The sequence below is a fragment of the Pongo pygmaeus genome, chromosome 5, assembly GCF_028885625.2.
Source record: "Pongo pygmaeus isolate AG05252 chromosome 5, NHGRI_mPonPyg2-v2.0_pri, whole genome shotgun sequence".
NCBI lineage: Eukaryota > Metazoa > Chordata > Mammalia > Primates > Hominidae > Pongo > Pongo pygmaeus.
In genome coordinates, this window is record NC_072378.2 from 3,692,213 (window position 1) to 3,718,444 (window position 26,232).

The 26,232-nt window shown below is 43.7% G+C and overlaps 1 protein-coding gene across 3 annotated transcripts in view; it reads left to right on the forward strand.

Moving 5' to 3' along the window:
• The window catches only part of FAM50B (family with sequence similarity 50 member B), a 54,135-nt gene that overhangs the window by 16,420 nt on the left and 11,483 nt on the right, over positions 1-26,232 (forward strand). The window contains exon 1 of one of the 3 annotated variants that reach the window (XM_054492942.2): positions 17,576-17,693. The exons of 1 other annotated variant lie outside the window; for it this stretch is intronic. The gene's annotated coding sequence lies outside the window, so the exon portion shown is untranslated. Of the gene's footprint in view, positions 1-17,575; positions 17,694-26,232 lie in introns of those variants that run through there. One more of the 3 variants, XM_054492940.2, reaches the window with a different exon arrangement.

The window sequence follows — 26,232 nt, forward strand, 5'->3', positions numbered from 1 at the left end:
AGATTGTTGTCTCTACAAAAATAAAATTTTAAAAATTAGCCAGGCATAGTGGCACATGACTGTAGTCTCAGCTGCTAGGGAGGCTGAGGTGCAAAAATCACTTAAAGCCATGACTCTGAGGCCAAAGTGAGCTATGATTACACCACTGCACTGCAATCTGGGTGACAGAGTGAGATCCTGTCTCAAAAAAAGAAAAAAAGAAAGAAATTGGTAGACAAATGGGTAGACAGATGATAGATGCAAGCTGCCATGCAGAGAAAAGGGTCTCTCCCCTGTTGGAGTTTAAATGGGAGAGCAAGCATGAGAATTAGCAGAATTGAAAACAACTGAACTCATGGAAGCAGAGTGTAGAATGGTGGCCACCATTCTACTGGGAGGCTGGGCTGGGAGAGTGGGGAGACAGGAATCAAAGGGTACACTGTCTCAAGTAGCTAGGAGGAATAAGTTCAATTTTTTTTAGATTGATGGCACAGTGTGGTGAATATACTTAATTGAGCACTGTACATTTCAATATCACTAAAAGAGTAAATCTCAAATGTTCTCATCACAAAAAGATGTCAAATATTTGAGGTGATGGATATTAATTAGCTAGATTTAATCATTTCACATTGTATTCAAAATCATAACATCACTTTGTGCCCCATAAATATATACGACTACAATTTGTCAATAAATAAGTTTAAAATGTTTTAAAAGAAAAATAGGAGACTCAACACAGCAATTGTATGGCCTTGATTCACCCCAGAGCTTTCCCTCCAGAAACCTCCACAGCACTCAGCTCCTGAAGGCAGCAGAAGCTACCCACTGCTACACGCCCCAGCTCCGCCCTGCCTTGCAGCCCGACTGCGCCAGCCACAAAAGCAAATGAGGACCCAACCAGGCATCCCCAGTGCTCACTGGGCCAGGCAGTTCCTCTGGGAGTCCATCAGTGACTTCCAAATCCTGGCCTAGGACATGCTCACAGCAGCCCCACAGGGGAAAATAGAAAAAAAATAGAAAATAGAAAACTGATAGATTCCTAAAGCTGGAAACCAGAAACTGAAGCCAACGCTCACAACTCATAGACTCTCAGAGCTGGAGGGAGGTGAGGCCACACGGAGGTGGCATGATTTCTCCTAGGTCACAGAGTGCAGATCATACTGCTGCTGCATATCTCACTGTGTCAGTCACACACCAATCCAGATTGCTTCAGGATGAGGCCCTGAATTATCAAATATATTGTAACTGGATGAACCCCCGTTTTTAGTCTTGTACTAATTTTGTTTGTTTGTTTGTTGTTTGTTTGTTTCTTGAGATGGAGTTTCGCTCTTTTTGCCCAGGCTGGACTGCAATGGCGTGATCTCGGCTGACTGCAACCTCTGCCTCCCAGGTTCGAGTGAATCTCCTGCCTCAGCCTCCAGCGTAGCTGGGATTACAGGCGCCCACCACCACGCCCGGTTAATTTTTGTATTTTTAGTAGAGATGGGATTTCTCCATATTGGCCAGGCTGGTCTCAAACTCCTGACCTCGTGATCCACCTGCTTCGGCCTCCCGAAGTGCTAGGATTACAGGCATGAGCCACCATGCCCAGCCATGAACTAATGTTTTATTATGTGCTTAATAAATACTTGTCAAGTGAATGAGTACTTGAATAAACCAATAATTCACACACCCCTGCATTCCAAAACTCTAAACAAATTAGATTTATGATTCTACAAGGTTCCAATAGATTTGGTTTTAATATATTAAAATCTATCAAGTTCTCCTGCCCTCAAGCTAAAGGAACATAGAGAGATTGTCCTTAGATGCCAATAGGCATTAGGGATGGCAGCCTCCACTTTCTGCCCATGGGGCCATGTGCGGGATGGAGAGGGTGCAGGTGGACAGGAAGCAGCTGGAGAACCATTGGGCTTAGGCCTTACCTGACATCGGACTTAAAACTAAATGACATAAATGAAACTTCATGGTGTGAGTGTATTCATTTGTTGAATGTCAAATGCAAACATTTATAATATGTCACAGTTTTGATAACATTGTTTTGGCATATCTTCTAGTTTTAAATATATCAGGGCAGTACATTCATTGCACCTGTGCCTGCACTTACACACATGCACACATGAGATCCAACCCTAACACTTCTGGCCTTGCTCTGAAATGCCCAAGGGCTTCCTGCTTTCTGGGTCTTGACAGTCTTGTTTATCAGGATCTCTTCCTATGTCCTGCAAGGAAGCAACTGCTGCTGGCCACAATGTCTATAATCAAAGCTAAGTCGGGATTTGCTGGCCTGAAACAGAAGCAGTCATCTGAATGCTAAAAAACATCACAGGGCGGGGTGTGGCTCATGGCTGTAATCTCAGCATTTTGGGAGGTCAAGGCAGGAGGATAGCTTGAGTCCAGGAGTTTGAGACCATCCCAGGCAACATAGTGAGACCCCATCTCTACAAAAAAGAAAAAAAAAATAGCCAGGTATGGTGACATGTACCTGTGGTTCCAGCTACTAGGGGGGCTGAGGAAGGAGGATTGCTTGAGCCAGAATTTCAATGCTGCAGTGAGCTTAGATCTTGTCACAGGGCTCTAGCCTGGGTGACAGCAAGACCTCATCTAAAAAAAAAGTCTTGATATGCTGTGATACACACACACACACACGTAATATGCTGTGATACATACACACATGTGTGTATATCTTATGTATATTACAAAAATATATGTGTGTGTATGTCACAGCACATCAGGACTTGGATAGGTCTTAGACGTCTCCTAATCATGGCCCTTTCATTTTACAGGAAAGATCCAAAGAGAGTGCATAACTTTCCCAGGTCTGATTGCTGGCCTGTGGTAAGACCTGGTCTCCAGAGGGATTTTTTGATCATAATTTGGTGTCTTCAATTGTTAGGAAGACAGAATTAGAACCAGTGAAAAACACATCACATTCCCAGGAAGACTGTACTTCTCTTTCATTTGTATCAAATATCAGATCATTGAGAGTAATCTTTGCTAATATAGCAATCCTTGTGGAATTGCCCAAATATATGATAAACCAACCATCAGAAGCTTTTGCCACAGTACGCATGGGGAAGAACACGTCAGATTCACTCACTGGCTCTGGAGGCTTCATGGGTATACCTCTCACCTTTTAAGCTTCATTTTTCTCATCCGTAAAGTGGGGCTGACAAAAGTACTTAAGGTTTGGGCTGGGCGTGTTGGCTCACGCCCGTAATCCCAGCATTTAGGAGGCCGAAGTGGGTGGATCACCTAAGGTTAGGAGTTCAAGACCAGCCTGACCAACATGGTGAAACCCCATTTCTATTAAAAATAGAAAAATTTGCCAGTTGTGATGGTGGGTGCCCGTAATCCCAGCTACTTGGACTGAAGCAGGAGAATCGCTTGAACCTGGAAGGTGGAGGTTGCTGTGAGCACGACTGCACTGAGATTGCACCACTGTTCTCCCGCCTGGGTGACAGAGCAAGACTCGGTGTCAAAAAAAAAAAAAAAAAAAGTGCTTAAGGTTTGTTATGAGAATTAAGTGAAACTATGCATATGAAGGCACTCAGCATAGTTTCTGACACATCTTCAGTGTTAAGTAAATATTAGCAGAGGTTATTATTATTCTATTGTTGCTGCTGCTTTTGTTATTATGCAGATTAATCCACTTGTCATGCAGGTGCCCTGCCCCGTCTCCCACCTGACCCTTCCCTCTTAGGAGGGGTCTCATGTCCCCACTCCCTGAGTCTCTGTGGCTCCCAACATTTATTACCAAGCATCTGCTTACAATTACTGATTCTCTTGAACCCCATGATTTGAGGTTTTGTCTGCCAAATTATATTTATTAAGAAGTAATTCCTTTTCCAAGGTCTAGTAGGATAAAAATGGTCACAAATTCTCTCTCCATTCTCTGAATCCATGACTTGATTTGATAGTAGAATATGGTGGAGGTGATGCTGTGCAACTTCCAGACAGGACCCAAAAGGCCTTGCAGCTTCCACTGTCGCTCTCTTGGAATGTTGCTATTGCACATAAGAAGCCTGGACTAGCCTGCTGGAAAACCAATTAACAGCCCCAGCTGACTATCGACCACGGGAGTGAAGGTGTCTTAGACCAGAACTGGTTGGCCCTCCAGATGACTGTGGCCACATGAGTGACCCCAGACAAGACTAGTAGAACCACCACCCAGTTGAGCCCCGATCAGAGAGCAGAATCTTTAGCAAATAAATAACAATTGCTTTATGTGACTAAATGTTGGTATGGTATGGCCTACCAGGCAGTGATGGTACATCACAGAAATTGTTTCTGGAATTGAGATGCTGGCATAAAAAAGAAGAAAAAAGATGCATGTATGTGACATCATCTTTGGGAATAGTTAGGCTGAGTCTGGAAAAGTGAGGAGGCTGTTAGCAACAGTTGGAGCAATGACAGACAGACTATTCATGGAGGGTGAAAAACCAGTGAGGAGATTCTTATTTCGGGTTGGAAAAAAGGCAACACACGTTATATCGTGGCAGAACAACTGGGAAAATGTCACCTGTGGTAACTTAGAAAACAAAAAACGTATTTATTAAATTTGTAGCTCTGGTTAAGAACATCTGTAACACAGAATGTTGAGAGTCACGTGAATGTTTTTAGCAGAATATAAGACACTGCAAAAGAGAAATGAGCTAAGAAGAAGCTGTTGAGTTTGCAAACAGAATTTAGAAGAACTATAGAGGGCTCAGGACTTAGTGGGTTAGAAAGTAGAATTCAGCTAAGCTTTAAGGCATTGTCTCAGAATGGCCTGATATGGATGAATAGAAAGAGATCTGTCTCAAGACAAATGGATAGTGTGGCTTTTGGGGCATGGAATGTACCCTATGTGATTCATGGGAATCCTACACAGCCTTAAAAGAGTTGTCCTGATGAAGGCACCACCAGCCCAGACTAAAAGAAAACAAGATAGATCACATTAAAAAGAGAACTCCAGACTCCCAAATTTCTTTCTTTTTTTTTTTTTTCTTCAAGAAAGGATCTTGTTCTGTCATCTAAGCTGGAGTGCAGTGGTTCAGTCACAGCACTGTCAGTCTTAAGGTCTCTGTGTTAGTGTTTGTGAAACATGTCTGACCCTTACTTTCCATCATGGCCTGGACTAGTTTTTCAGGTTAACTTTGGAATGCCCTTGGTTGAGAGGAGGGTCCGTCAGTCAGTTGAGGGGGTTAGGATTTTATTTTTGGATTACAAGATCAAGAGAAACTGCACCCTTCCAGGAGACTCTCCTATATCTGCACCTGCTCCAGGGCATGAGATGACAGATTCTGAGCCTAGTTCCGTGATGGGATGACCACGCCCTAGTGCGTGGTCTTGGGATGGGGGAGTGCATTTTGCCGGGGGAAATGACATACATAATGATGGCCAAAGGGTGAAATGGGACAGGTTAAAAATAGCCACAAATTCTTAGCAGCTTCTCCCATCAAGAGAGAAAGTTTATTTCTCCAACCCCTGAATCTGGCCTGGGCTTTTGACTTTCTTTAATGAATAGAATGTGCTGGAAGTGACATTGTGCAGCTTTTGAGCAAAGCTGTAAGAGAGCTGCAGCTTCCACTCCTGCTCTCGTAGAATGCAGATGCTGCTGCTGCTGCCACTGTTTATGAAGCCCAGGCTCACCTGGCCACACGGAGGAGAGCCAGGGCTCCCTCGAGGACCCCCCAGCTGACCAACACCACAGCTGATCCCCAGACATGTGAATGAGGCCACTGCAGACCATCCAGGCCTAGCTGACCTACCAGGTGACTGCAGCCACGAGAGTGACCCCAGCCCAATTAATTTCAGCCCAAATTGCTGAATCACAAGAGTGTGAGCAAATACATGGTTATTTTAAGCTACTAAGTTACAGACTGCTTTGTTACATGGAAATAGATCATTAAGATGGGTAATCTATTTTTTAATGCAAAAAATACAGGATATTGCTGCTGGCCTGTGAATAATTTCATTTCAATTGCCCCTGCTCTTCTTCCTATCTGTGGATGCTACAGATGCAGACTCAGGAGAGCATGGGAGGGAATCATTGTCTTCATTCTGCTACTTCAGTTTCCCAAGGTATTTTTGATGTGGGCTTAAGACACCACCTTTCCCTTCACCCCCATACAGATCTGGAAGCTTAAGGATCTACCCTGATTCTCAAACTTTGCAGCATATTAGAAGCAGCCCTCCAAAGCTGTGCTTCTGAAATCTTACTGTTCAAGTGAATCACCCAGGGGCCTTGTTGGTGTAGATTCTGACTGCATGTTGTGGGCTGGCCTGAGAGTCTGCCTTTCTCACAGGTGCCCAGGCGATGCCCTGCTGGGGTCCATGAGTAACACTGGGAGTAGCAAGGGTGGAGGGGGGCTGACTGAAGCACGGAACAGAGGGGCTCAGCCTCGGCTGTGTTGAAACGGCCTCTGGAGTATCATAAGATGCTGATGTCTTGCCCCCATTCCCAGAAATTCTGACTTAATTGGTCTGGGTGTGGCCAGGGATGGGATTTCTAAATGTTCCCTTGGTGATTCCCACGTGCAGCCAGGGCTGAGGGCCCCTGCTCTGAATGATGAGTCCTGGCTCTTTGGAAAGGACTGCAGCCATGCAGCCAGCTCTCACCACATCTGCAAAGACTGTGCCAGACCCCCAGTAAGTGAGCTCTCTTAACCCCTTCAGTGCACGTGGAACCAGCCAGAAGACTGCTGGAGAGCAGTGACTGCTAACGGCCAACGCCTGTGCTCCCAGCAAAGCAGGGCACAGGGAGGAGACACGAAGAGCTGATCACAGCTGCGTGGTCGGTCACAGGGCTGAGCCTCCCTCAGCCTCGCCTTCCTCACCTGTGAATAGAGTCTTCAGGCTACCTTTGTGGGGTTGTCCGCCAAGTACCTGGCTCAGGTTAGAGACCCCATAAATGGGAGCTATTATCCATAAATAGGGCATCCATAGACCTGAGCAGCCAGTTGCGGAGAAGTTGAGAGCAGCTGATGTCTGGGATTCACGTTCGCCAGTGTGAAAACCCTGCATGGGAAGCGATCCCTTCTGGTAAATGCGAGACCCTGCCGTTTTCCGTGAGGGTTTAGAGGGTTTAGTGTTATTACCTACCGCCGCCCTGCCGTGGAGCCAGGGCCAGAATGGCTTCGTTTTAAAGATTCAAACAGTAAAAACCCAAGTATTTTAGAATTTAATGTCTTCTTCAGAAGGCACTCTTTCTGTGTTTTGAGGTGAGATAAACTCATTAAAAAAAAATAAAAGCAGGCTGGGCACGGTGGCTAACGCCTGTAATCCCAGCACTTTGGGAGGCCGAGATGGGCGGATCATGAGGTCAGGAGTTTGAGACCAGGCTGGCCAATATGGTGAAACCCCATCTCTACTAAAAATACAAAAATTAGTTGGGCCTGGTGGTGCGCGCCTGTAATCCCAGCTACTCGAGAGGCTGAGACAGGGGAGTCATTTGAACCCGGGAGGTGGAGGTTGCAATGAGCCGAGATCGCGCCACTGCACTCCAGCCTGGGGGACAGCAACACTCCATCTCGGAAACTGAATAAATAAATAAGCAAACAAAAAAATGGAGTATGCTTTATTATATAATGGAGTATACTGAATAAACCCCATGCCACATCGACCGGAAACTAGTAAGACCGGGGATTTATTTGTTCATATTAAAAAGGCAACTTTGTATACAATTCTTGGGAGGTTTGGCTTTGCTCTGCTGCTCATGAAATATGGAATGTCTGTCTCTTGGGAAAGACAATTCCAGCATCCAGGAGGATGGGGAGGGCAGAGGAGGGTGTTGTGGTGTTTGCTGGGTGGTGTGGCCCTATGAGAGTGGCACAGAGAGTGTGGCAGGAAAACAGGTGAAGGTGGACAAAGAAACAAACGATTCCAACGGGACCATCCAGAGTCCAGGGGATGTAGCTTCTGTACCCCAGTACCCCACACAGAGTCTTCTCACAATACCATCTCTTTCTTTTCTGCTCTCTTCCTTCCTTTCTTCCCCCAGAACTATACTCTTTAAATTATAAAGTACCAAATATTGCATGCATCTAAAAGTGAAAAATGAACCTCCTCTTTCTACCCAAGTCCATGAACAGTGGTTCTTATGGTTTAGTACGCAGAAGAACCACCTGGGGAGCTTGTAAATAAACCAGGATTCCTGCCACCCATCCCCAGAGGGTCTGGATTAGGGGCTTCATTGTTAACAGCCCTTAGCCCCAAGCAGTGATTCTGATGTTAGTGACCTTGAATTCTGCTTTAAGGTATGTTGCCTGGAGCTGGGCTGGCTGGTGCTGGCTGCTAGGGGTAGGGTGTGTGTCTTGTCTTTTTTTTTTTTTGAGATGGAGTTTTGCTCTTGTTGCCCAGGCTGGAGTGCAATGGCGCGATCTCGGCTCACCACAACCTCCGCCTCCCAGGTTCAAGCGATTCTCCTGCCTCAGCCTCCCAAGTAGCTGGGATTAGAGGCACCCGCTATCACGCCTGGCTAATTTTTGTATTTTTAGTAGAGAAGGGGTTTCAGCATGTTGGCCAGGCTGGTCTCGAACTCCCGACCTCAGGTGATCCGCCCGCCTCGGCCTCCCAAAGTGCTGGGATTACAGGCGTGAGCCACCACGCCCAGCTGGGTGTGTGTCCTTTCATATTTAGCCATGCTGACCTGGAGCACATGTGACCTGGTGCTATGTGACCTGGAGCCCTCACACACGGGACTACATTACATGTGATACATAGTTCTCCCTGTCTGGCCATGGACCATAAGCCAGAGCCCATCTGTTATAAAACCTGCATTTGACTAGACAAATTAAGAGTAGAATTAGAGAATCCTCATACACTGCTTTCGGCAGTACCGGCCTGGGTGTTCTTGCTATCCGACAAAACCTGCCCACACAGAGTCAAACAAAGCCACCCCTCATTGCCAGCGATATGCTAGAGTTCTGGCTGGTCTTTATCTGTAGCTGGCAATAGATTAGGCTTCCTGCTACCCTACAAATAGCCTTTAACCTATTCCCCTGTGGTAATTAATATTTTGTGGTGAGCCAATACCTGCACCGGCATGTTCCATGCCTGACCGGTCTGAATACCAGGATTCATTCCCTAATAGAGCCAACTGCATGGCCCCAGGGACTGAGTTGCATTGTGGAAAGAGTAAAGGTTGTGACTCCAAGTAGGCCTGAGTTCAACTGGGTGCCCCTTTCACCAGCTGAATGTATGTGGTCAAGTCAATTAACTGCACACAGAGCCTCAATTTTTCACCTGTTAAATGGATATAGCAATGCTTTGCTCACTGTAATGGTCACGAGGGTTAAATGAAATGACACGGAAAGAACTTTACCCACAGTAAGCTTTCAGCAAATTCATTCATTTGGCAAGTATTTATTGAGTGCCTATCTATTGCACCCTGATGGATTGCTAGCCAGACTCTACTTCCCTTGGCCGTAGCAGTGCTAGACTTGTTCCCGGAGTGCAGTGTAGCGGTGAGCAAACAAAAGAGACAGATATCCCTATTGATGGAGCTCACGGTCTGATGGGAGCCATCATTACTATCATTATTGCTCCATGGTCATCTGTTGCTCTAAGATTGTAAATTGACTCAATCTTTGTGAAGGAAGGAAGTGAGGCAGCTAAGCGGGATTAGGAGGTGGGACACTCAGGAGACTTGTCTTGCACCAGGAATATGGATGTGCTCGAACCTTACTGGAATCCATCACAATTGGGATGTTGATGAATTCAGGTCTCCACATACAATTCATTAGATAACTGGCTAAATATAAGCCTATCCTATACCAACCATAGTAGTCAAGCCTTGAAGAGGAAGCGAGACAGATCCCCTTGCCTGTGCTCATCTTTCTTAGTTGGGGAAATATTGAAGGGGCGGCCCCTGGGTTCCCATCACCAAACTTGAAACCAGCCTGCTGAAGCTGACCACATGGTCAACGAGATTCTGAAACCAAGTAATGCGCTGTAGAGGGATGTTTCCTGGGACTGCGTGGTTTTGTTTTATTGCATAAATTTCAAAGTATTTAACATGTAGCCAAGAAATTGTGTTCAGAAAATTGCAAAAGAAAACTCAAGAGAATAAGGCCTCCAGGAAAAAAAAAAAACATGTTTTTAGGGTAATGAAAGCCAGGAAAAACAATTAATAATTATTAAATCAATTTTGAATTAGATTGTTATTTCAATTCTTTGTGTGAATGACTAAATCATAATCTAGTCACAAGTGATAGAAAAACTGTGAACTGAAAGCCAATTCCAAATTCAGCACGTCTAGATGTTCTGTTATATTCAACGTGCTGATAAAGCCCTTGATGGAAAGAAAGATACATATATATACATATATGTATCTTTTACCACGTTTTACTAAAAGAAAATTTATTTCTTCTTACTAAATAATGTGGACCAATGTAAAAATATGTATATTGGCTTGAAGAGGGGCTACCTTTGTAGCTGCCCTGCAACCCTCATGTCTGGGTTGAACCCTGCTGGGTTGAGGTTCTGGACAGTCTGCATGGGATGAGGTCTCAACAGATGGGGTTGAGACTGCCACTCACTTTGTAATTCTGACAATGTAATCTAGTGTATGTGCACTTGTTTATTATTTAAAATCACATTTATTGGCCAGGCTCAGTGGCTCAGCCTGTAATCCTAGCAGTTTAGGAGGCTGAGGCGGGTGGATCACCTGAGGTTAGGAGTTTGAGACCAGCCTGGCCAACATGATAAAACCCTATCTCTACTAAAAATACAAAAATTAGCCAGGCATGGTGGTGCATGCCTGTAATCCTGTCTACTTGGGAGTCAGAGGCAGGAGAATCGCTTGAAGCTGGGAGGTGAAGGTTTCAGTGAGTCGAGATGGTGCCACTTCACTCCAGCCTGGGCAACAACAGCGAAATTCCGTCTCAAAAAAAAAAAAAAACATTTATTCAGCACCGATTCTATGGTACAAATTAGATTCAAAAATGAGCTGGCCTTGCCCTGCACTCACAGAGCCTACAGATAAGGAGACAGGGAACTAGAAGTCAGTGTGGTCCTGCAGGACCCTCTCAAATCTAACCTAGCTGCATGACCCAGCAAAGTCTGCAGGAAAACTAAGAACAGAGGCAGCCCTGCTGATGCATTATTTAGCCAGACTGCCCTCCCCACAGCCGCCAGCCAAGCATGTGTTCTGGCAAGAAGAGACAATTAACTGGCCGCACTGTGGTAGGGCAGACAGCTCTTGCAGCTCTGCATGAAATGGGCACTGAGGTGAGTGAGTACTTCCCTCTCCTGTTTGAGACCAAGGATCAGTCAACTTTTTCTGTAAAGGATCAGACAGTAACTATTTTGATGTGTGTGCTGTGAGGTGAGTGCTGCAATGCCCCCTGCCTCTCTGTTGTGGTAGTATGTGGGCAGCCACAGGCACAGGTCACGGAGGGGCGCGGCTGTGTTCAGTAGGGCAGCATTCATAGAAAGAAGCCAGCAGCGACCGACGGGCCCTCGGGCTGCAGTTTGCAGACCCCTACTTGAGAGCCAGGCCAGGCCAAATTCCCAGTTGCCCTTTATTCACGGGGAACTATGTAAACATCAAGAGACTATTTTCCAAAACTCGTTTTGAAAAAATCTCAAGCACATAAAAACACATTGTGCTTCTCGGTGTTTGTTTTTCAGAAGTGTTTTTCCACTGGCATTTTAACTGAAGGGATTTGTTTCTTCTTTCATTTCTCCTGGTGCTTCTTGGCGACAGAGTCTACATACCGACATTTCACCCTTTCCTCACCCTCGAGAGTAAGACTTCCAAGATTAAGTTTATTGTACTCGGGAGCTGGCCAAGCACCCACATAGCTCCTGTCTCCTGCTCCAAATCCTCAAGGCAGTGCCAGCTGCATTTTTCCAGGCCCGGACAGCATGCCAGAGGGGTGACGTCACAGCCCAGGCAGCCAGGCCTCCGTTTCCTGTCTCTTTCCTCCTGAAAGACACATGAATCGTATCAGCTTTATCATTTGACTCGGAGCTCATTTCCCTGTTCCACAAACACCTGGAGTTAGAGGCAGTGAGAGCCAAGTATAATGAAAACATGAAGTCCTGAGTTGCTTTCTCCCCTTAAGAATGGAACACATGTCCTCCCATCTCTAAAGAAAGCACTTCAGCTGGCTTAATTTGGAGTCTTTTGGCCTGAGCACTTGGCTCCTGGGTCAGACACTGGTGATCTCATCTGAAAAGCTGGGCCCTGCCTGTGCCCAAGGCGGGTGAGGTCCCAGCCATGGTGGCAGCAGGGCCCTTGTGTGCGTCCACTGCTGGCACACGTGGATTGTGTGCTTAGGGGCAGGTTTCTCCTGCAAGTAACCCTAGCTGAGTGTGAATGTAGACAGCAATCTGTGATCACATCACAACCTTTCCCTGGGCGTCTTACCATCCTTGCTCTGGAGTCAAAGGGCTAATAGGAAAGGAAAAGTCTACCAAAGAATTTGGACACATGAATTTGAAACTAAAATATCAATGACTTGTAAATACGAGGAAGGGATCGGGTGGGTCAGAGGCAGGAGCTATCCAGATACTGCTCTTACCTGCTCACAAACACATATTGCTAAATTTATTGAGCACTTACTATGTGATAGACCCAGCTTTAAAAAGGACTTTACTTGCACTAACTCATTTCATCTTCACAACAATGCTGCGAGGTAGATAGAGTTGTTGCAGTTTTACAGATGACGACATTCAGGTCCCAGGAGGTATCTTGCCTGAGGTTGGACAGCTAGCTAAGGTCAGAACCCAGATTGATGGCAAGGATTCTGAACGACTGTGAGTGTTTGTGTGCTGTGTGATCTAAGAGAATAACGTGATAATAAGCAGATCCATTATTAAAAGGCACGTATGTGTTTCAGAAACTCCTTGTGTATTTTAGTATAATCATGTTCGGCATGATGAGATTAGACATTTGTGTTTATTAGAGCCACACTAATGAAAATATACAACTGGCTAGGCATGGTGGCTCACGCCTGTAATCCCAGCATTTTGGGAGTCCGAGGCTGGTGGATCATGAGGTCAGGATTTCAAGACCAGCCTGGCCAAGATGGTAACACCCCGTCTCTACTAAAACTACAAAAATTGAACGGGCACGGTGGCTCACACCTGTAATCTCAGCACCTTGGGAAGCTGAGGCAGGTGGATTACCTGAGGTCAGGAGTTCGAGCCAGCCTGGCCAACATGGTAAAACCCCATCTCTACTAAAAATGCAAAAATTAGCTGGGTGTGGTGGCACACGCCTGTAATCCCAGCTACTGAGAGGAGCTGAGGCAGGAGAATTGCTTGCGCCCGGGAGGCGGAGGTTGCAGTGAGCCGAGATCACACCACTGCACTCCAGTCCGGCCAACAGAGCAAGACTCTGTCTCAAAAAAAAAAAAAAAAAAAAAATCAGCCGGGCATGGTAGCAGGTGCCTGTAATCCCAGCTACTCGGGAGGCTAAGGCGGGAGAATTGCTTGAGCCCAGGCAGCAGAGGTTGCAGTGAGCCGAGATCAGCCACTGCACTCCAGCCTGGGCAACAGAGTGAGACTCCATCTCAAAAAAAGAGAAAAAAGAAAATATACAACTCAATATATATACTATCTAACTGTGCATTCATGCAAATATTACTATTTAACACTCCTGGTTCATCTGTGTCCCAGGTTGGGGTCTGCGTCCCTGGCTGGTCCCAGAACAGACCTCTGCAACTATAGATGTTATCACTTCATACGCTGGTCTTCTTGGGCTGCGATGTTACTTTGACCAAGTAATGCTAAGTGTTTTCTAAAAACGTTGGTTAGGCCAGCCTTACCCACATTTAACTGGCTTTTCTGCATCTTCTTTAAATAATATTTTGAAAAAGTTTGTGAAAATTGAATTCTGATTCTCCCAGCATTTGTCTAACTAAAGGGAGGAGGTGTTTATTGGCCCGGAGGGTTGCAGAGGTCAGACAGTAGCTTACCTTAAAGTACGATGGGTCCTCCCTCAATTGGCCAATTAGCTTAGTGAACTCTGAGTTTCATCTTCCCATTCCATCTGCTTCTCTGATAGTTGTTCCATATCCTCTCAGGGAAGTAATCTGTGTTTAATTTTGACTTTAAATGAGAAACTGAAATTCACAAGTGTATGTTTTGTACCTATTTCGTATTACGGCAAAATACCCATAATGAAATTTATCATCTTAACTGTTTTTAAGTGTACAGTTCAGTGGTATTAAGTTCATTTATATTGTTGTGCAAGCATCACCCCCATCCGTTTCCAGAACTTTCTCATCTTCCCAAACTGAAACTCTGTCCCAATTAAATAATAACTCCCATCCCCCACTCCTCTAACCCCTGGTAACCACCCTTTTACTCTCCGTCTCTGTCAATTTGGTTACTCTAGGCACCTCATATAAGTAGAATCATACAATATTTGTCCTTTTGTGACTCGCTTATTTCACTGAGCATAATGTCCTCAAGGTTCATCCATGTTGTCGCACGTGTCAAAGTGTCCTTCCTTTTTAAGACTGAATAATATTCCATTGTGCAGCTGAACCTCATTTTGCTTATCTATTCATCTGTGGATGGACACTTGCATTGCTGCCACCTTTTAGCTGTTGTGAATACACTGCCATGAACATGGGTAGGTAAATACCTGGTTGAGTCCTTGCTTTCAATTATTTTGGATATATACCCAGAAGTGGAATTGCTGAAATTATATGGTAATTCTATTTCTAATTTTTTGAGGAACCACCATACTATGGTGTTTATTTTTTTTTTAAGGGCTACATAGAATGGACAAAACTATGGTTGAGTCTAAAAGAAAGATAAAAATAAACCTAGGTTTCATGACAAATTTGAAGTAATTCACCAATGGAACTGCAGTTTTGCCTTTTCTTTCTCATTTATCCACTTATTTGAGAAATTTTTTTGGAAGCTTTCTTCTCTTTAAGGATCCAAAGTAGGGTCTATTATTATTAGCAGATAATGGCTATTATATTAAAGACTAAATAGTAAAGGAAGAAAGCTGTATGAGATGTGCTGTTTGGAGAAGATTCTGAAACAGCTAAGTTTATTGCTTGACTCTCCATCTTCCTGGCACATTCACCAAAACTGCACTATAGTCTTTCATATTTGCAGCCATTTATTCACTTGACAAATATGAAGCTTCTGCCATGGGCTTACCGACCGTGCAGCATAACACTTAGTCTTCACTGTCTTGTTCTGTGGATATCCGGGTTCGTGTCTTATTGCGCCAACCCACACAGTGCATGCTTGAACAACCCCAGGAATCAGACAATGAGAAAGATGAGTGTGAGGGCTTCTGTGAGCTGGTGAGGCCGGGAGACCTGCAGAGCTCAGAGCTTATCTAAGGGGCAACCACTCATCCCTTCTGGCTACTTATTGCCGTGTGGGAATGCAGGTCCAGTTTTCCAGATCTTCCTAATTTCCAGGAAAAACAAGATATCCAGCTTCTAATGTAAAATCTTACAGTTTTAAATTTTAGCCACTTATTCAGAAAAAAAAAAAAATTAAACCTGGCACAGGCCAAATAAAAGCACATTTGCAGGTCCCTGCAGCCGGACAGCCATGAGCTTTGACCTCTGCACTCATTGAAACTCTCTCCTGGAACCCTCAGGACATATCTGATGAGCATCTTGTTTTCCCCAGCATGTCTATCAGGAGGGAAAGAATGAACCAGAAAATGGAGGTAGAGGTGGATCTCCAGGAAGCTAATGAAGCCATGGCTCCTGGCTCCTTCCTTCCCTGGGGACTTGTGTTTTGTAATGTTTTCCTTGATTAGGATTGCTGTGCCTTTCCAGTCTGGCTTCCCCTTGTCTAGTGCGGCAAAACTACAAAGGGAAAGTTGAGTTGAGGAAACACTGGGTTTGAGTTAAGACGGGTATATTTTTGTGGTTAGCACAAGTAGTGCCTTCGGCTGCAGCAAGGCTGCTGCCCTCTGGCCATTGTCTGGCATAAGGTGAGAAGCTTTAGGGGCCAAATGATTGGACGCGCCCAGAGCCCAAGCCCCAGATTCCACGCCATATCTGGGATCCTGGAATTTCCTGCCCCACACCTGGAGCCTGCATCAGAGCTTGCTTGGGGCCCTCATCTATATCTACCTTTCTAAGGACAACAAACTTCACTTCTAGTGAGTTTGTTGGTGCTCCAAGAGGTGGCCAAGAGGCGACTGTCTACAGGGAGTGTGGATATAACTCGGGTCTGCATATGTGTGAAGCCTGGCAAGATGCAAAGTGCAGGATGAAGCCTTAGGTGGGTAAAGGAGGTGAGAGGCCAGGCTTCCATGGGAATTCTAAATCCAAACGTGGCCTTTAAGCTCATTATAAGGGAATAGTTTTTATAGAAGGAGGAGAGAACACGTTTACTTAACTGTTCGTTAGTGTTCCTTATGCTATTTAAAGCCTTTACACATTTAGACATGCGGTGTATATAGGCCATTTGTACTCAAGCCCAGGATCAGAAATATTCCAAGTGCACCTGGGTCATAGTGACTTTTGCCCATAGTTGTTTTTGTCACTACTGCTGTGTAAGTATTGCTCCAAAACTTAGTGTCATGAAACAATCATTTTATTATGTTCATGGATTTTGTGGGACAGAAATTTGGACAGGCCACAGCTTGTCCCTGCTCAGCAACTTCTGGGGAGCTGAGAAGACTCCATGGTGGGGGTGACCCTACTAACAGGGGCTGGAATCAAATGGAGGCATCCACACTCATGTCTGGTGGTTGACGCTGGCTGCCAGTGGCGATTGTAGCTAGGGCTGTCAGCTGCATCCCCTAAACATAGCCCAGGCTTCCTCAAAGCTTGGGGGCTGCAGAGAAGTTAGACTTCTTACATAATGAGTCAGGACACCAAAGATGAGTATTCCAGGGACCAAAGCCATAGCCACATCACCTTTTGTGATCTTGCATTCTGTTGGTTACAACCAAGTCACAATCCCACCCGGATTCAAGAGAAGGAGAGGTAGACCCACCTCTCAATGTGGGAGTATCGAAGCATTTGGGGGGCCATGTGTTAACTATCACACAGGTTAAAATATTGCCAGCCCTCATGGTGTTGGGATGGCTTCCAGGAATATATCTAAAGGCAATTCAAAGAGCATTTCAAGGATATTTGAAATTCCCTGGAATTTTATAGTTACACTTGAAAGAAGCTTAGTAAAGATTTTCCTCATATTTGACAAAAATTCTAAAATTTATGTCACTACCAGTCATGCATTGTTTTAGTCATGAATTTTCAAAGCTGAAACTTTTCTGAAACTAACAATAAAAATTGTTTTTCATCAACCATGTTGTAGGAAAGACTGACTTCTATCTTTCTACTCTCTGTAGAAAGTATCACAAAGGTGTTACCATATGGAGAGGTGATGAGGGGTGTGCTGCCCAAAAAGTGGTGTTTCAAGCTCTTGTATAATCACACGAACATCTTTAATAAGATCCTGGATACAAGAATTTAAAATAGTAATTAGTCTCAAAAAAAAAAAAAAAAACCAACATGGGCAAGAGCAGTCCAGGAAAACTTCATGGAAGATGAAAGAAATGGAATTTCAGTAGAGCAAATGGAGGCTGGGGGCGGGACTGAGTCAACTGGTCAACCCATATTGGCAGTTACACCTGATATCAGTTCTGATTGGCTCAGTCTCCACCCTCATTGGTTAGCACCTGCCATAGCAGTTGGTAAATGTTTTGCATATCATCCTTGCCCGTTAGAGTGAACAATATTAGCAAAGGCACCGAGAAGGAATAATCTTGGCCTGTTTATTGAACGGTAAGGAAATTAGACTGGCTTGAGTCCAGCTGGGGGCAGTTGCGGGAAGTACAGCTGTTTAATTAGAGTAAAGCCAATTGTGAAGCATGTTGAATGTCAAGCAAAGGAATTCGTACATATTCCTGGAAGCAGTCGGGAGTAATGAACCTTTCAGTAAAATAATAACAACTTTTAAATTTTTATTTTAGAAAGACTACTGTAGTAGTTGAATGAGGAGAAACTAGGAAGACCTTTTTAGAATGTGGTTGTAATATTCCAAGTAAGAATGATCAGACATGAACTAAGTAAAGAGGAATTTGGGCTTGTGTGTGTATCACTTCCTTAACTCGAGTTTTGTATTGCTAGCTTATAATGGATTCACGTAAGGAAGACCTCTCATGTCCCACTTAAAATGTTCTCCTCCCTGCTCCTTCCAGCCACTGCTACAGTGAACAGTTCCATCCAACCAGCTTCACGCAGCAGCACGCTGAGAATGCCTCTTCTCACTGCCCATCCCTGGCTTCTCAGATGCAGTGGCTGGCTGGGGTGTCTCAGGCAACCCACGGGGCACTCACTCATACACCCCTTAAAGATGTGGGGTAACAACATCCTGTGAAGGAACCATCTTCCACTGGAGATGGGAGCTCTTGAATCAATGCTTCCCCTGTTCTCCCCACCCCACAGTTCTGAGATACACTCCAGAGACACACTTCTCTGGGTGAACCCAGGCTAAGAGAGAATAGGATCCTCTAATTCTTTGGTGCCACCATAGTGGAACCTCACATGCTGTTCTGCCCACAGTAAGAGCATCGAATCTTCTTGGCTCACCCTTATGTTGAATAGCTACTATCTCCTTTGACCTTTTTAATTTTTTTTTTTTTTTTAATCTGAGACAGAGTCTCGCTCTGTCTCACCCAGGCTGGAGTACAGTGGTGCATGATCTTGACTCACTGCAGCCTCCACCTCCCAGGTTCAAGCGATTCTCCTGTCTCAGCCCCTAAGTAGCTGGGACTACAGGCATGTGCTACCACACCTGGCTAATTTTGTATTTTTAGTAGAGACGAGGTTTCACCATGTTGGCCAGGCTGGTCTTGAACTCCTGACCGCAGGTGATTCACCCACCTCGGCCTCCCAAAGTGCTGGGATTACAGGCATGAGCCACTGCACCTGGCAACCTTTTTAATTTTTAAAAACAAGTTTGTAGAACTGAGTCAGTCCCATATACTCAGCAGTAGGTTCAAGCCTGTGGGGTGGTAATTTAGGATACTGGTAAGAGCGGAGAATTTAGAATCGTAAGATCTAGATTTGAGCCTCACTAGCAACTAAATGAGTGACCAAAGGCAAGACATACACCTCTCTTAGAGTCTTCAGTATTCTCGTCTGTAAGACAGGTGTGGTAGTAGCTACTCATCTTCACAGTATTCTTGTATCAAGCAGGACCGTGCATGTGTGGTTAGCATTTGCTAATTTCAGCGCTCAGCTTCCATTTTCCCTTCCTCTTGGTTATGTGATCCCAGTTTTTGTTTGGATGGCTATCACCTTTCCCCAGTCCATCCTATGTTTTACCACCATTCTCCCCTCTACTCCCAGCTTTAGCGTAGGCCTAAATAAAGTATTTTTAATCTAAAGGGACTATTCATTTCCCTGGCTATGACGATTTTAAAAAGCAAGAAGAAATTTATTGGCAGATCTGATCACCCTTCTGAGAGAGCAATCAAGTAAGACAGCATGTAGCCCCTGGAAATTGCTGGAAATCATCATGTGGCTCTAAGGAGTGCCAGCCTAACAATGAAGTAGAAAGAGGGATGGTGAGATTACTGAACTTTTGAGTCAAGTCACATCCAAAGCCCATGTGACCTGTGATCTTTTCAGATAAATGAGTTATTAAATATTTTATTTAAGCCGATGTAAGTCAGGCTTTCTCTTATCAGGGACACAAAGTCTCTCAACTGATAGAGTATACAATACAAGCAAGCTTTGTGACTTGCAAATGAATATAAAACATTTTTAAAATTATTTTTCCACTATGAATTAGCAAGAATACCTATGACCCATGGGGCAGGTTGAGAAAAAATTTCTAAGCTTTTATTTTAATTTAGTATCCTATTTTGTGAAAAATTGGTACCAACTGACAGTATGTTCAGAACTACATCCCAACAAGAATAACTACATGTGTAAAAAGAAACAGGCATTTTAAAACCTATAAAACTGAGTGAATGTGTGTGACACTGAGTGACAATATGATATATTCTTATGTTCAAATATGTATGAAATTCATATATGTATAAAGTTCACAAGTCATAAAAGTGAAGACTGTCAGATTTGGATACATAAAAATAAAAATAGAAAAACTTATATGGCAAAAAAAAAAAAAAGAAAACAGAAACCCACAGAGTTAAAATGTAAGTAACAAACTGAGGGAAATTTTTGGAGCTTATATGAAAGATCAATTGATAGCCTCAATATACAAAGAGTTCTTATAAATCAATAAGAAAACAATCTTAATTGGTAAAAGATTTGATCATAAAATTTGAAGAACATATGAAAAGATGCTAAAGTTAAGATCAAAGTCAAGGGCTATCAGGTTTAAAAAGGTTACTAATAATTATATACATTAACTTCTAGGCACTAAGAATTATCTCACAGAGATGCATATATAAGAATGATTATAGAGTTAAAAAATAAAAACAAATGTTTAACAATAAAAAACTGGTAAAATATATTTTGATATAGTCTTATATTGAAATATATGTTGGAACCATTAAAAAAGATCAGGTAGGCCTTTTAGTGTTACCATGGAAAGAAGTATGCTATATTGTTTGAGGATATTAACATACAGAATGATCCCATTTATATTAAAATTAACATGCATTAAAAGTCTGAAGGTAAATGCCAACAATTAATAATGGTTATCCTTCAGGTGTAGAATTGCATAGAGGCCATTTTATGTAAAGCTTTCACAAAATTCAAGCAGTACAAAAATATTTTTATTTTCAAATAAATAAATGAGCAGATATCAGAGAGAAATTCAGGTTGGGTAATCTGTGGCCCCCCTGATGGTAGAATGCGTTCCTCTTGTCCTGGGTTTCTGCATGTCAGTGAAGTGCCCAGCAGGTGACAGTCCTGTTGTGTTAGGGAAGGGTGGAAGGAAGGAGGAGGAGGAGCATGACAGAAGAAAATATTTTCCCCAACCAGGAAACTAGAAATGGAGAAATTTTACAGGGAGCCCCAGGGGAGCATAAGGGGTTGCATTTCTAGCGTTCACTGTCCTAGAGTTGGCTCCTTGAAGTCTGTGCAGTTGCCATTGCTGTTTTGCCATGTTCTGTCTGTAAGTCCCAGTGACCGCCTCCTTCCCCACTATTGCCCAACCCGGGGTTTCTTGCAACTGATCTCATCCCTCCTCTGCCCTTTGGACTTGACTTTGGACTAATTTGACAACACATCAGCCAGCCCCATTATGAACAGCTAAAGTCTGATGTGATCCATGAGTTAGGGCCTTTGCTGAGTTGGCATCTCTCCACTTCCACCCCCGCCACAAGAAACTGGAGTTTGGAGTCTCTAGATAAGAAGCCACAGGGGGAACGACGCAAGCAAGCTTTGGGCTCCCTTGTTTCACGTCTTGTGATCAACTTAGATGAGTTATGAGAAAGTTCTCTTGGTTGAATCCTAGCCTTGCACAACTCAAAAGGATCAGAAATTCTCAGCATGTAATTTTTCAGATAAAAAATGAAGCTTAGAAAACTTATATAGCTTCCTCTAAGCCCATCACAAATTTGCAGTAATGCCAACATGAGAACCCAATTCTCCTGACACTGTGGACTTCCGACCTCACGCGGGACTATTTCCACTCTGCATGCCATGTCTTTGGCTGCCGCATTTCCAGCCACGGGACTATCTCCGCTCTGCATGCCATGTCTTTGGCTGCCGCATTTCCAGCTGCAGGATTCCAGAGCTTCAGGGATTTGTGAAGAGTGAACTTTGACACCTTCCCTCAAAATAGAGAACTGAAAGTGAAAATGTAGCAGTGAATGCTTTTACTGTAATGCCTAGTGTTGTCAGTGTCAATAGTATCACAGTGTCATATTATCAATGTGATATTTGTTCGTTCATCTATTCATTCATTCATCAAACATTTCTGAGCATGTACATCATGCCAGACCCTGCAGCAGAAAAAAATAAAATAAAACCACACAGCAGTAGCAAAGAGGCCGTATAACCCAGCAATAATTTTAAGCCTTACATCCTTATTCAGTCAGTCTGGTCCTGTCCCCTAGACCCCTGGCCTTTGGTCTTGGCAATCCTTGTATAGAGAATTACTATATCATTGCAAAATACTCAGTTTACTGAAGACCCTCTAGCAATATTCAATTGCAATCAACTCTTGTAGGCAAACCCAGTGAATATGGTAGCTGTGTATGGTGGTTGCATGGACGATCTCAAGGATAAAATTCAGGAAGCTTTCACCTTTTACATTTCATCTGCCCCTGGAATCTCAGTATCCTTGGCATCACTCACAGTAAGTTCTTCCAGGAAAAACAGTATGCACCATCTAGCAGACACCAAGACCCAATCTTAATACCTAGAACAATTATAGATACTCCCACTGGCTCAGTCAAGATCCAGCAAGTTAATTTTGGTTACAAAGAAAACATGGCTGTGTGTTAGTAGACTCTCAAACTATTACATCTTAGGAACAGTGTGTCTGAAAATGGGCTTGCTTTGTATCAGAATGGCCATCTGTACATGTCTTGAGGAAGCATTTGGGGAAGCCCCAAGGCACAATGCCATTGGTGTCATCACTGACACCACTGACAGCCAGTTATATTGCACATGTGGCCCAGAATATGCCAAGGAGCCTGAGTCTACTGAAGGACACTATATATTGAAGCCAAGGACAGAGGGAGGCATGCTGCAGTCCCTGAGATCAACTTCGGCACTCTGAAGGGTAATAATCCTCTGCCTCCACCATAGATTCGCATTATCAAGAAAAGATACAAGCTTCGTGCAGGCTTTTGGAAAATCTGGGTGACAGACTAGTCACTTAAAAAAAGAATGTTGAAGGAAGTCCAACATTTAGATGGAAGGAAAAGGATACTAAACCTCACATCTTATGTAAAAATTAAAATGGACCACAGATCTAAATGGAAAATGTAAACTATAAAACTTTTGGAAGAAATCATCAGAGAAAATGTCTGTGGCTTTGGTTTAGGCAAAGAATTCCCATATAAGATATCAAAAGCATGATCCATAAATGAACAACTGATAAATTGAGGTTCATCAAAATTAAAAATTTTACTCTGCAAAAGACAAGAGAATAAAAAGAGAAGCTAGATTAGTAGAAATTATTGCAAATCACATGCCTGATGAAAGACTTGTACTCAGAATACAATACAAACTCTCAAAACTCAATAGTAAGAAAACAAACAACCCAATTAGAAAATGAACAAAAGATCTGAACAGACATTTTACTAAAGAAGACTGTGATAGCAAGTAAGCACATGAAAAAATGCTCAACGTCATTTGCCAGTTGGTAAATGCAAATTAAAACCACAATGAGATGCCACTATATACCTATTAAGTAGAATGACCAAAATATAAAAAATAAAAATGCATAATATCCAGCGTTTTAGCCCATTTTATGTTGCTATAATAAAATACCAGAGACTGGGTAATTTATAAAGAACAGAAATTTATTGCTTACAGTTCTGGAGGATGGGAAGTCTTAAGAGCATGGCACTGGCATCTGGTGAGGGCCTTCTTGCTGCATCACAAGATGGCAGAAGACATCACAGAGAGGGGGCCACAAGAGAGAGCTGAACTGGCTTTTATAACAGACCCTCCCTTGTGATAACTAACCAACTCCCATGATAACCCATTAATCCATTAGCCCATTAATCAATTAATCCATGAAATGATTAATCCATTCATGACAGCAGAGCCCTCATGATCCAATCACTTCTCAAAGGTTCCACCTCTCAACATTGCCACACTGGGGACCAAGTTTCCAACACATGAACTTTTAGAGGACTTTAAAACCATAGCACTAAGTGCTGACAAGAATGCAGAGGAACTGGAACTCTCATATATTTCTGAGAATGACAACTGATACAGTCCCTGTAGAAAACAGTTTAGTAGATTTTATTAAGTTAAACAAAGACTTACTATATAACCTAGCAATCCTATTCATAGGTATAGAAATGAAAACAAGCTGGGACTGGGCCTGGTAGAGCATGCCTATAATAACAGCACTTTGGGAGGCCAAGGCAGGAGGATTACTTCAGGCCAGGAGTTTGAGGTTGCAGTGAGCTATGATTGCACCACTGCACTCCAGCCTGGGCAACAGAGCAAGACCCCATCTTTTTTAAGAAAATTTAAAAAAAGGAAAACTGGAAAGAATGTCCTTCAAGAAGTTAAGGAATAAACTGTGGTGCTTCCATACAATCGAACACTACTCAGCAACAAAAAGGAATGAACTGGCCTGGCATGGTGGCTCACTCCTGTAATCCCAGCACTTTGGGAGGCCAAGGCAGGCAGATCACCTGAGGTCAGGAGTTTCAGACCAGCTGGACAACATGGTGAAACTCTGTCTGTACTAAAAATACAAAAATGGGCCAGGCACGGTGGCTCACACCTGTAAGCCCAGCACTTTGGGAGGCCGAGGCAGGCAGATCATGAGGTCAGGAGATGAAGACCATCCTGGTCAATATGGTGAAACCCTGTCTCTACTAAAATACAAAAAATTAGAAGGCATGGTGGTGGGCGCCTGTAATCCCAGCTACTTGGGAGGCTGAGGCACGAGAATTGCTTGAACCTGGGAGACAGGGTTTGCAGTCAGCTGAGATCACACCACTGCACTCCAGCCTGGGTGACAGAGCAAGACCCCATCTCAAAAAAAAAAAAAAAAAAAAAAAAAAAACCACAAGAAAAAAGGAATGAAGGAATGAACTACTGGCACATGCAACAGCATGAATGACAATCAAATGCATTATACTGGAGTGAAATAACTCTGACTTAAAATTTACATATTGTATGATTCCATGATGTGACATTTTGGAAAAGGCAAAAAATATAGGTACGCATCAGAGTCAGTTTGTATTGCTATAAATACCTGAGATCGGGTGATTTCTAAAGAAAAGGGGTCTATTTGGTTCACAGTTCCACAAGCTGTACAAGAAGCATGGCATGAGCATCTGCTTCTGGGGAAGCCTCAGGCTGCTTCCACTCAAGCAGAAGGCAAAAGGGAGCTGGTATGTGCAGAGGTCACATGGTGAGGGGGGACGCAAAAGGAGAGAGGGGGAGCTGCCAGCTTCTTTTTAACAACCAACTTTCTCAGAAGCTAACAGGTCAAGAGCTCACTCACCTCCTCCCCCAGGAAGAACATTCATCGATTCATGAGGGATCCACCCCCACAGCCCAAACATCTCCCACTAGGTTCCTCCTCCCACTTTGGGATCCAATGTCAACATGAGGTTTGGAGGGTCAAATATCCAAACTATAGCGGTGTGGAAAGTAGGTCAGTGGTTGCCAGGGGTAGCAATGGGGAAAGAGTGTGACTCAAAGGGATAATACAAGGAGTTTTCTGGGATGGCAGAACCATTCTGTTCCTGCTTGCAGTGGGGATCACATGATTTTATGTGTGTTAAAACTCATAGAACTGTAACCAAAAACATTGCTATATTTTGCTATATTTCAATTTTGTTAAAATATTCTGTGAAGAGTATTTCATGGCAAGACTTCAGCAATACCTCACATATACTCCCATAGGAGAGCAATACCTCACATATACTCCCATAGGAAGCAATACCTCACATATACTCCCATAGGAAGCAATACCTCACACATACTCCCATAGGAGAGCAATACCTCACATATACTCCCATAGGAAGCAATACCTCACACATACTCCCATAGGAAGCAATACCTCACACATACTCCCATAGGAGAGCAATACCTCACACATACTCCCATAGGAGAGCAATACCTCACACATACTCCCATAGGAGAGCAATACCTCACACATACTCCCATAGGAGAGCAATACCTCACACATACTCCCATAGGAGAGCAATACCTCACACATACTCCCATAGGAAGCAATACCTCACATATACTCCCATAGGAAGCAATACCTCACACATACTCCCATAGGAGAGCAATACCTCACACATACTCCCATAGGAAGCAATACCTCACACATACTCCCATAGGAAGCAATACCTCACACATACTCCCATAGGAAGCAATACCTCACACATACTCCCATAGGAGAGCAATACCTCACACATACTCCCATAGGAAGCAATACCTCACACATACTCCCATAGGAAGCAATACCTCACACATACTCCCATAGGAGAGCAACAGCAGTCATCAATAAAGCCTCCTCCCTCCCTCCCATACCCCAGGTTAAACTATTAATATCAACTGAGACACTGGGACATTCTAGCCAGGAAGTCATAGGCCAAGAGTTTCTTCTGAATAAACGGCAACACAACAAAAACATAGGGCCGGGAGCGGTGGCTCAAGCCTGTAATCCCTGCACTTTGGGAGGCCAAGGCGG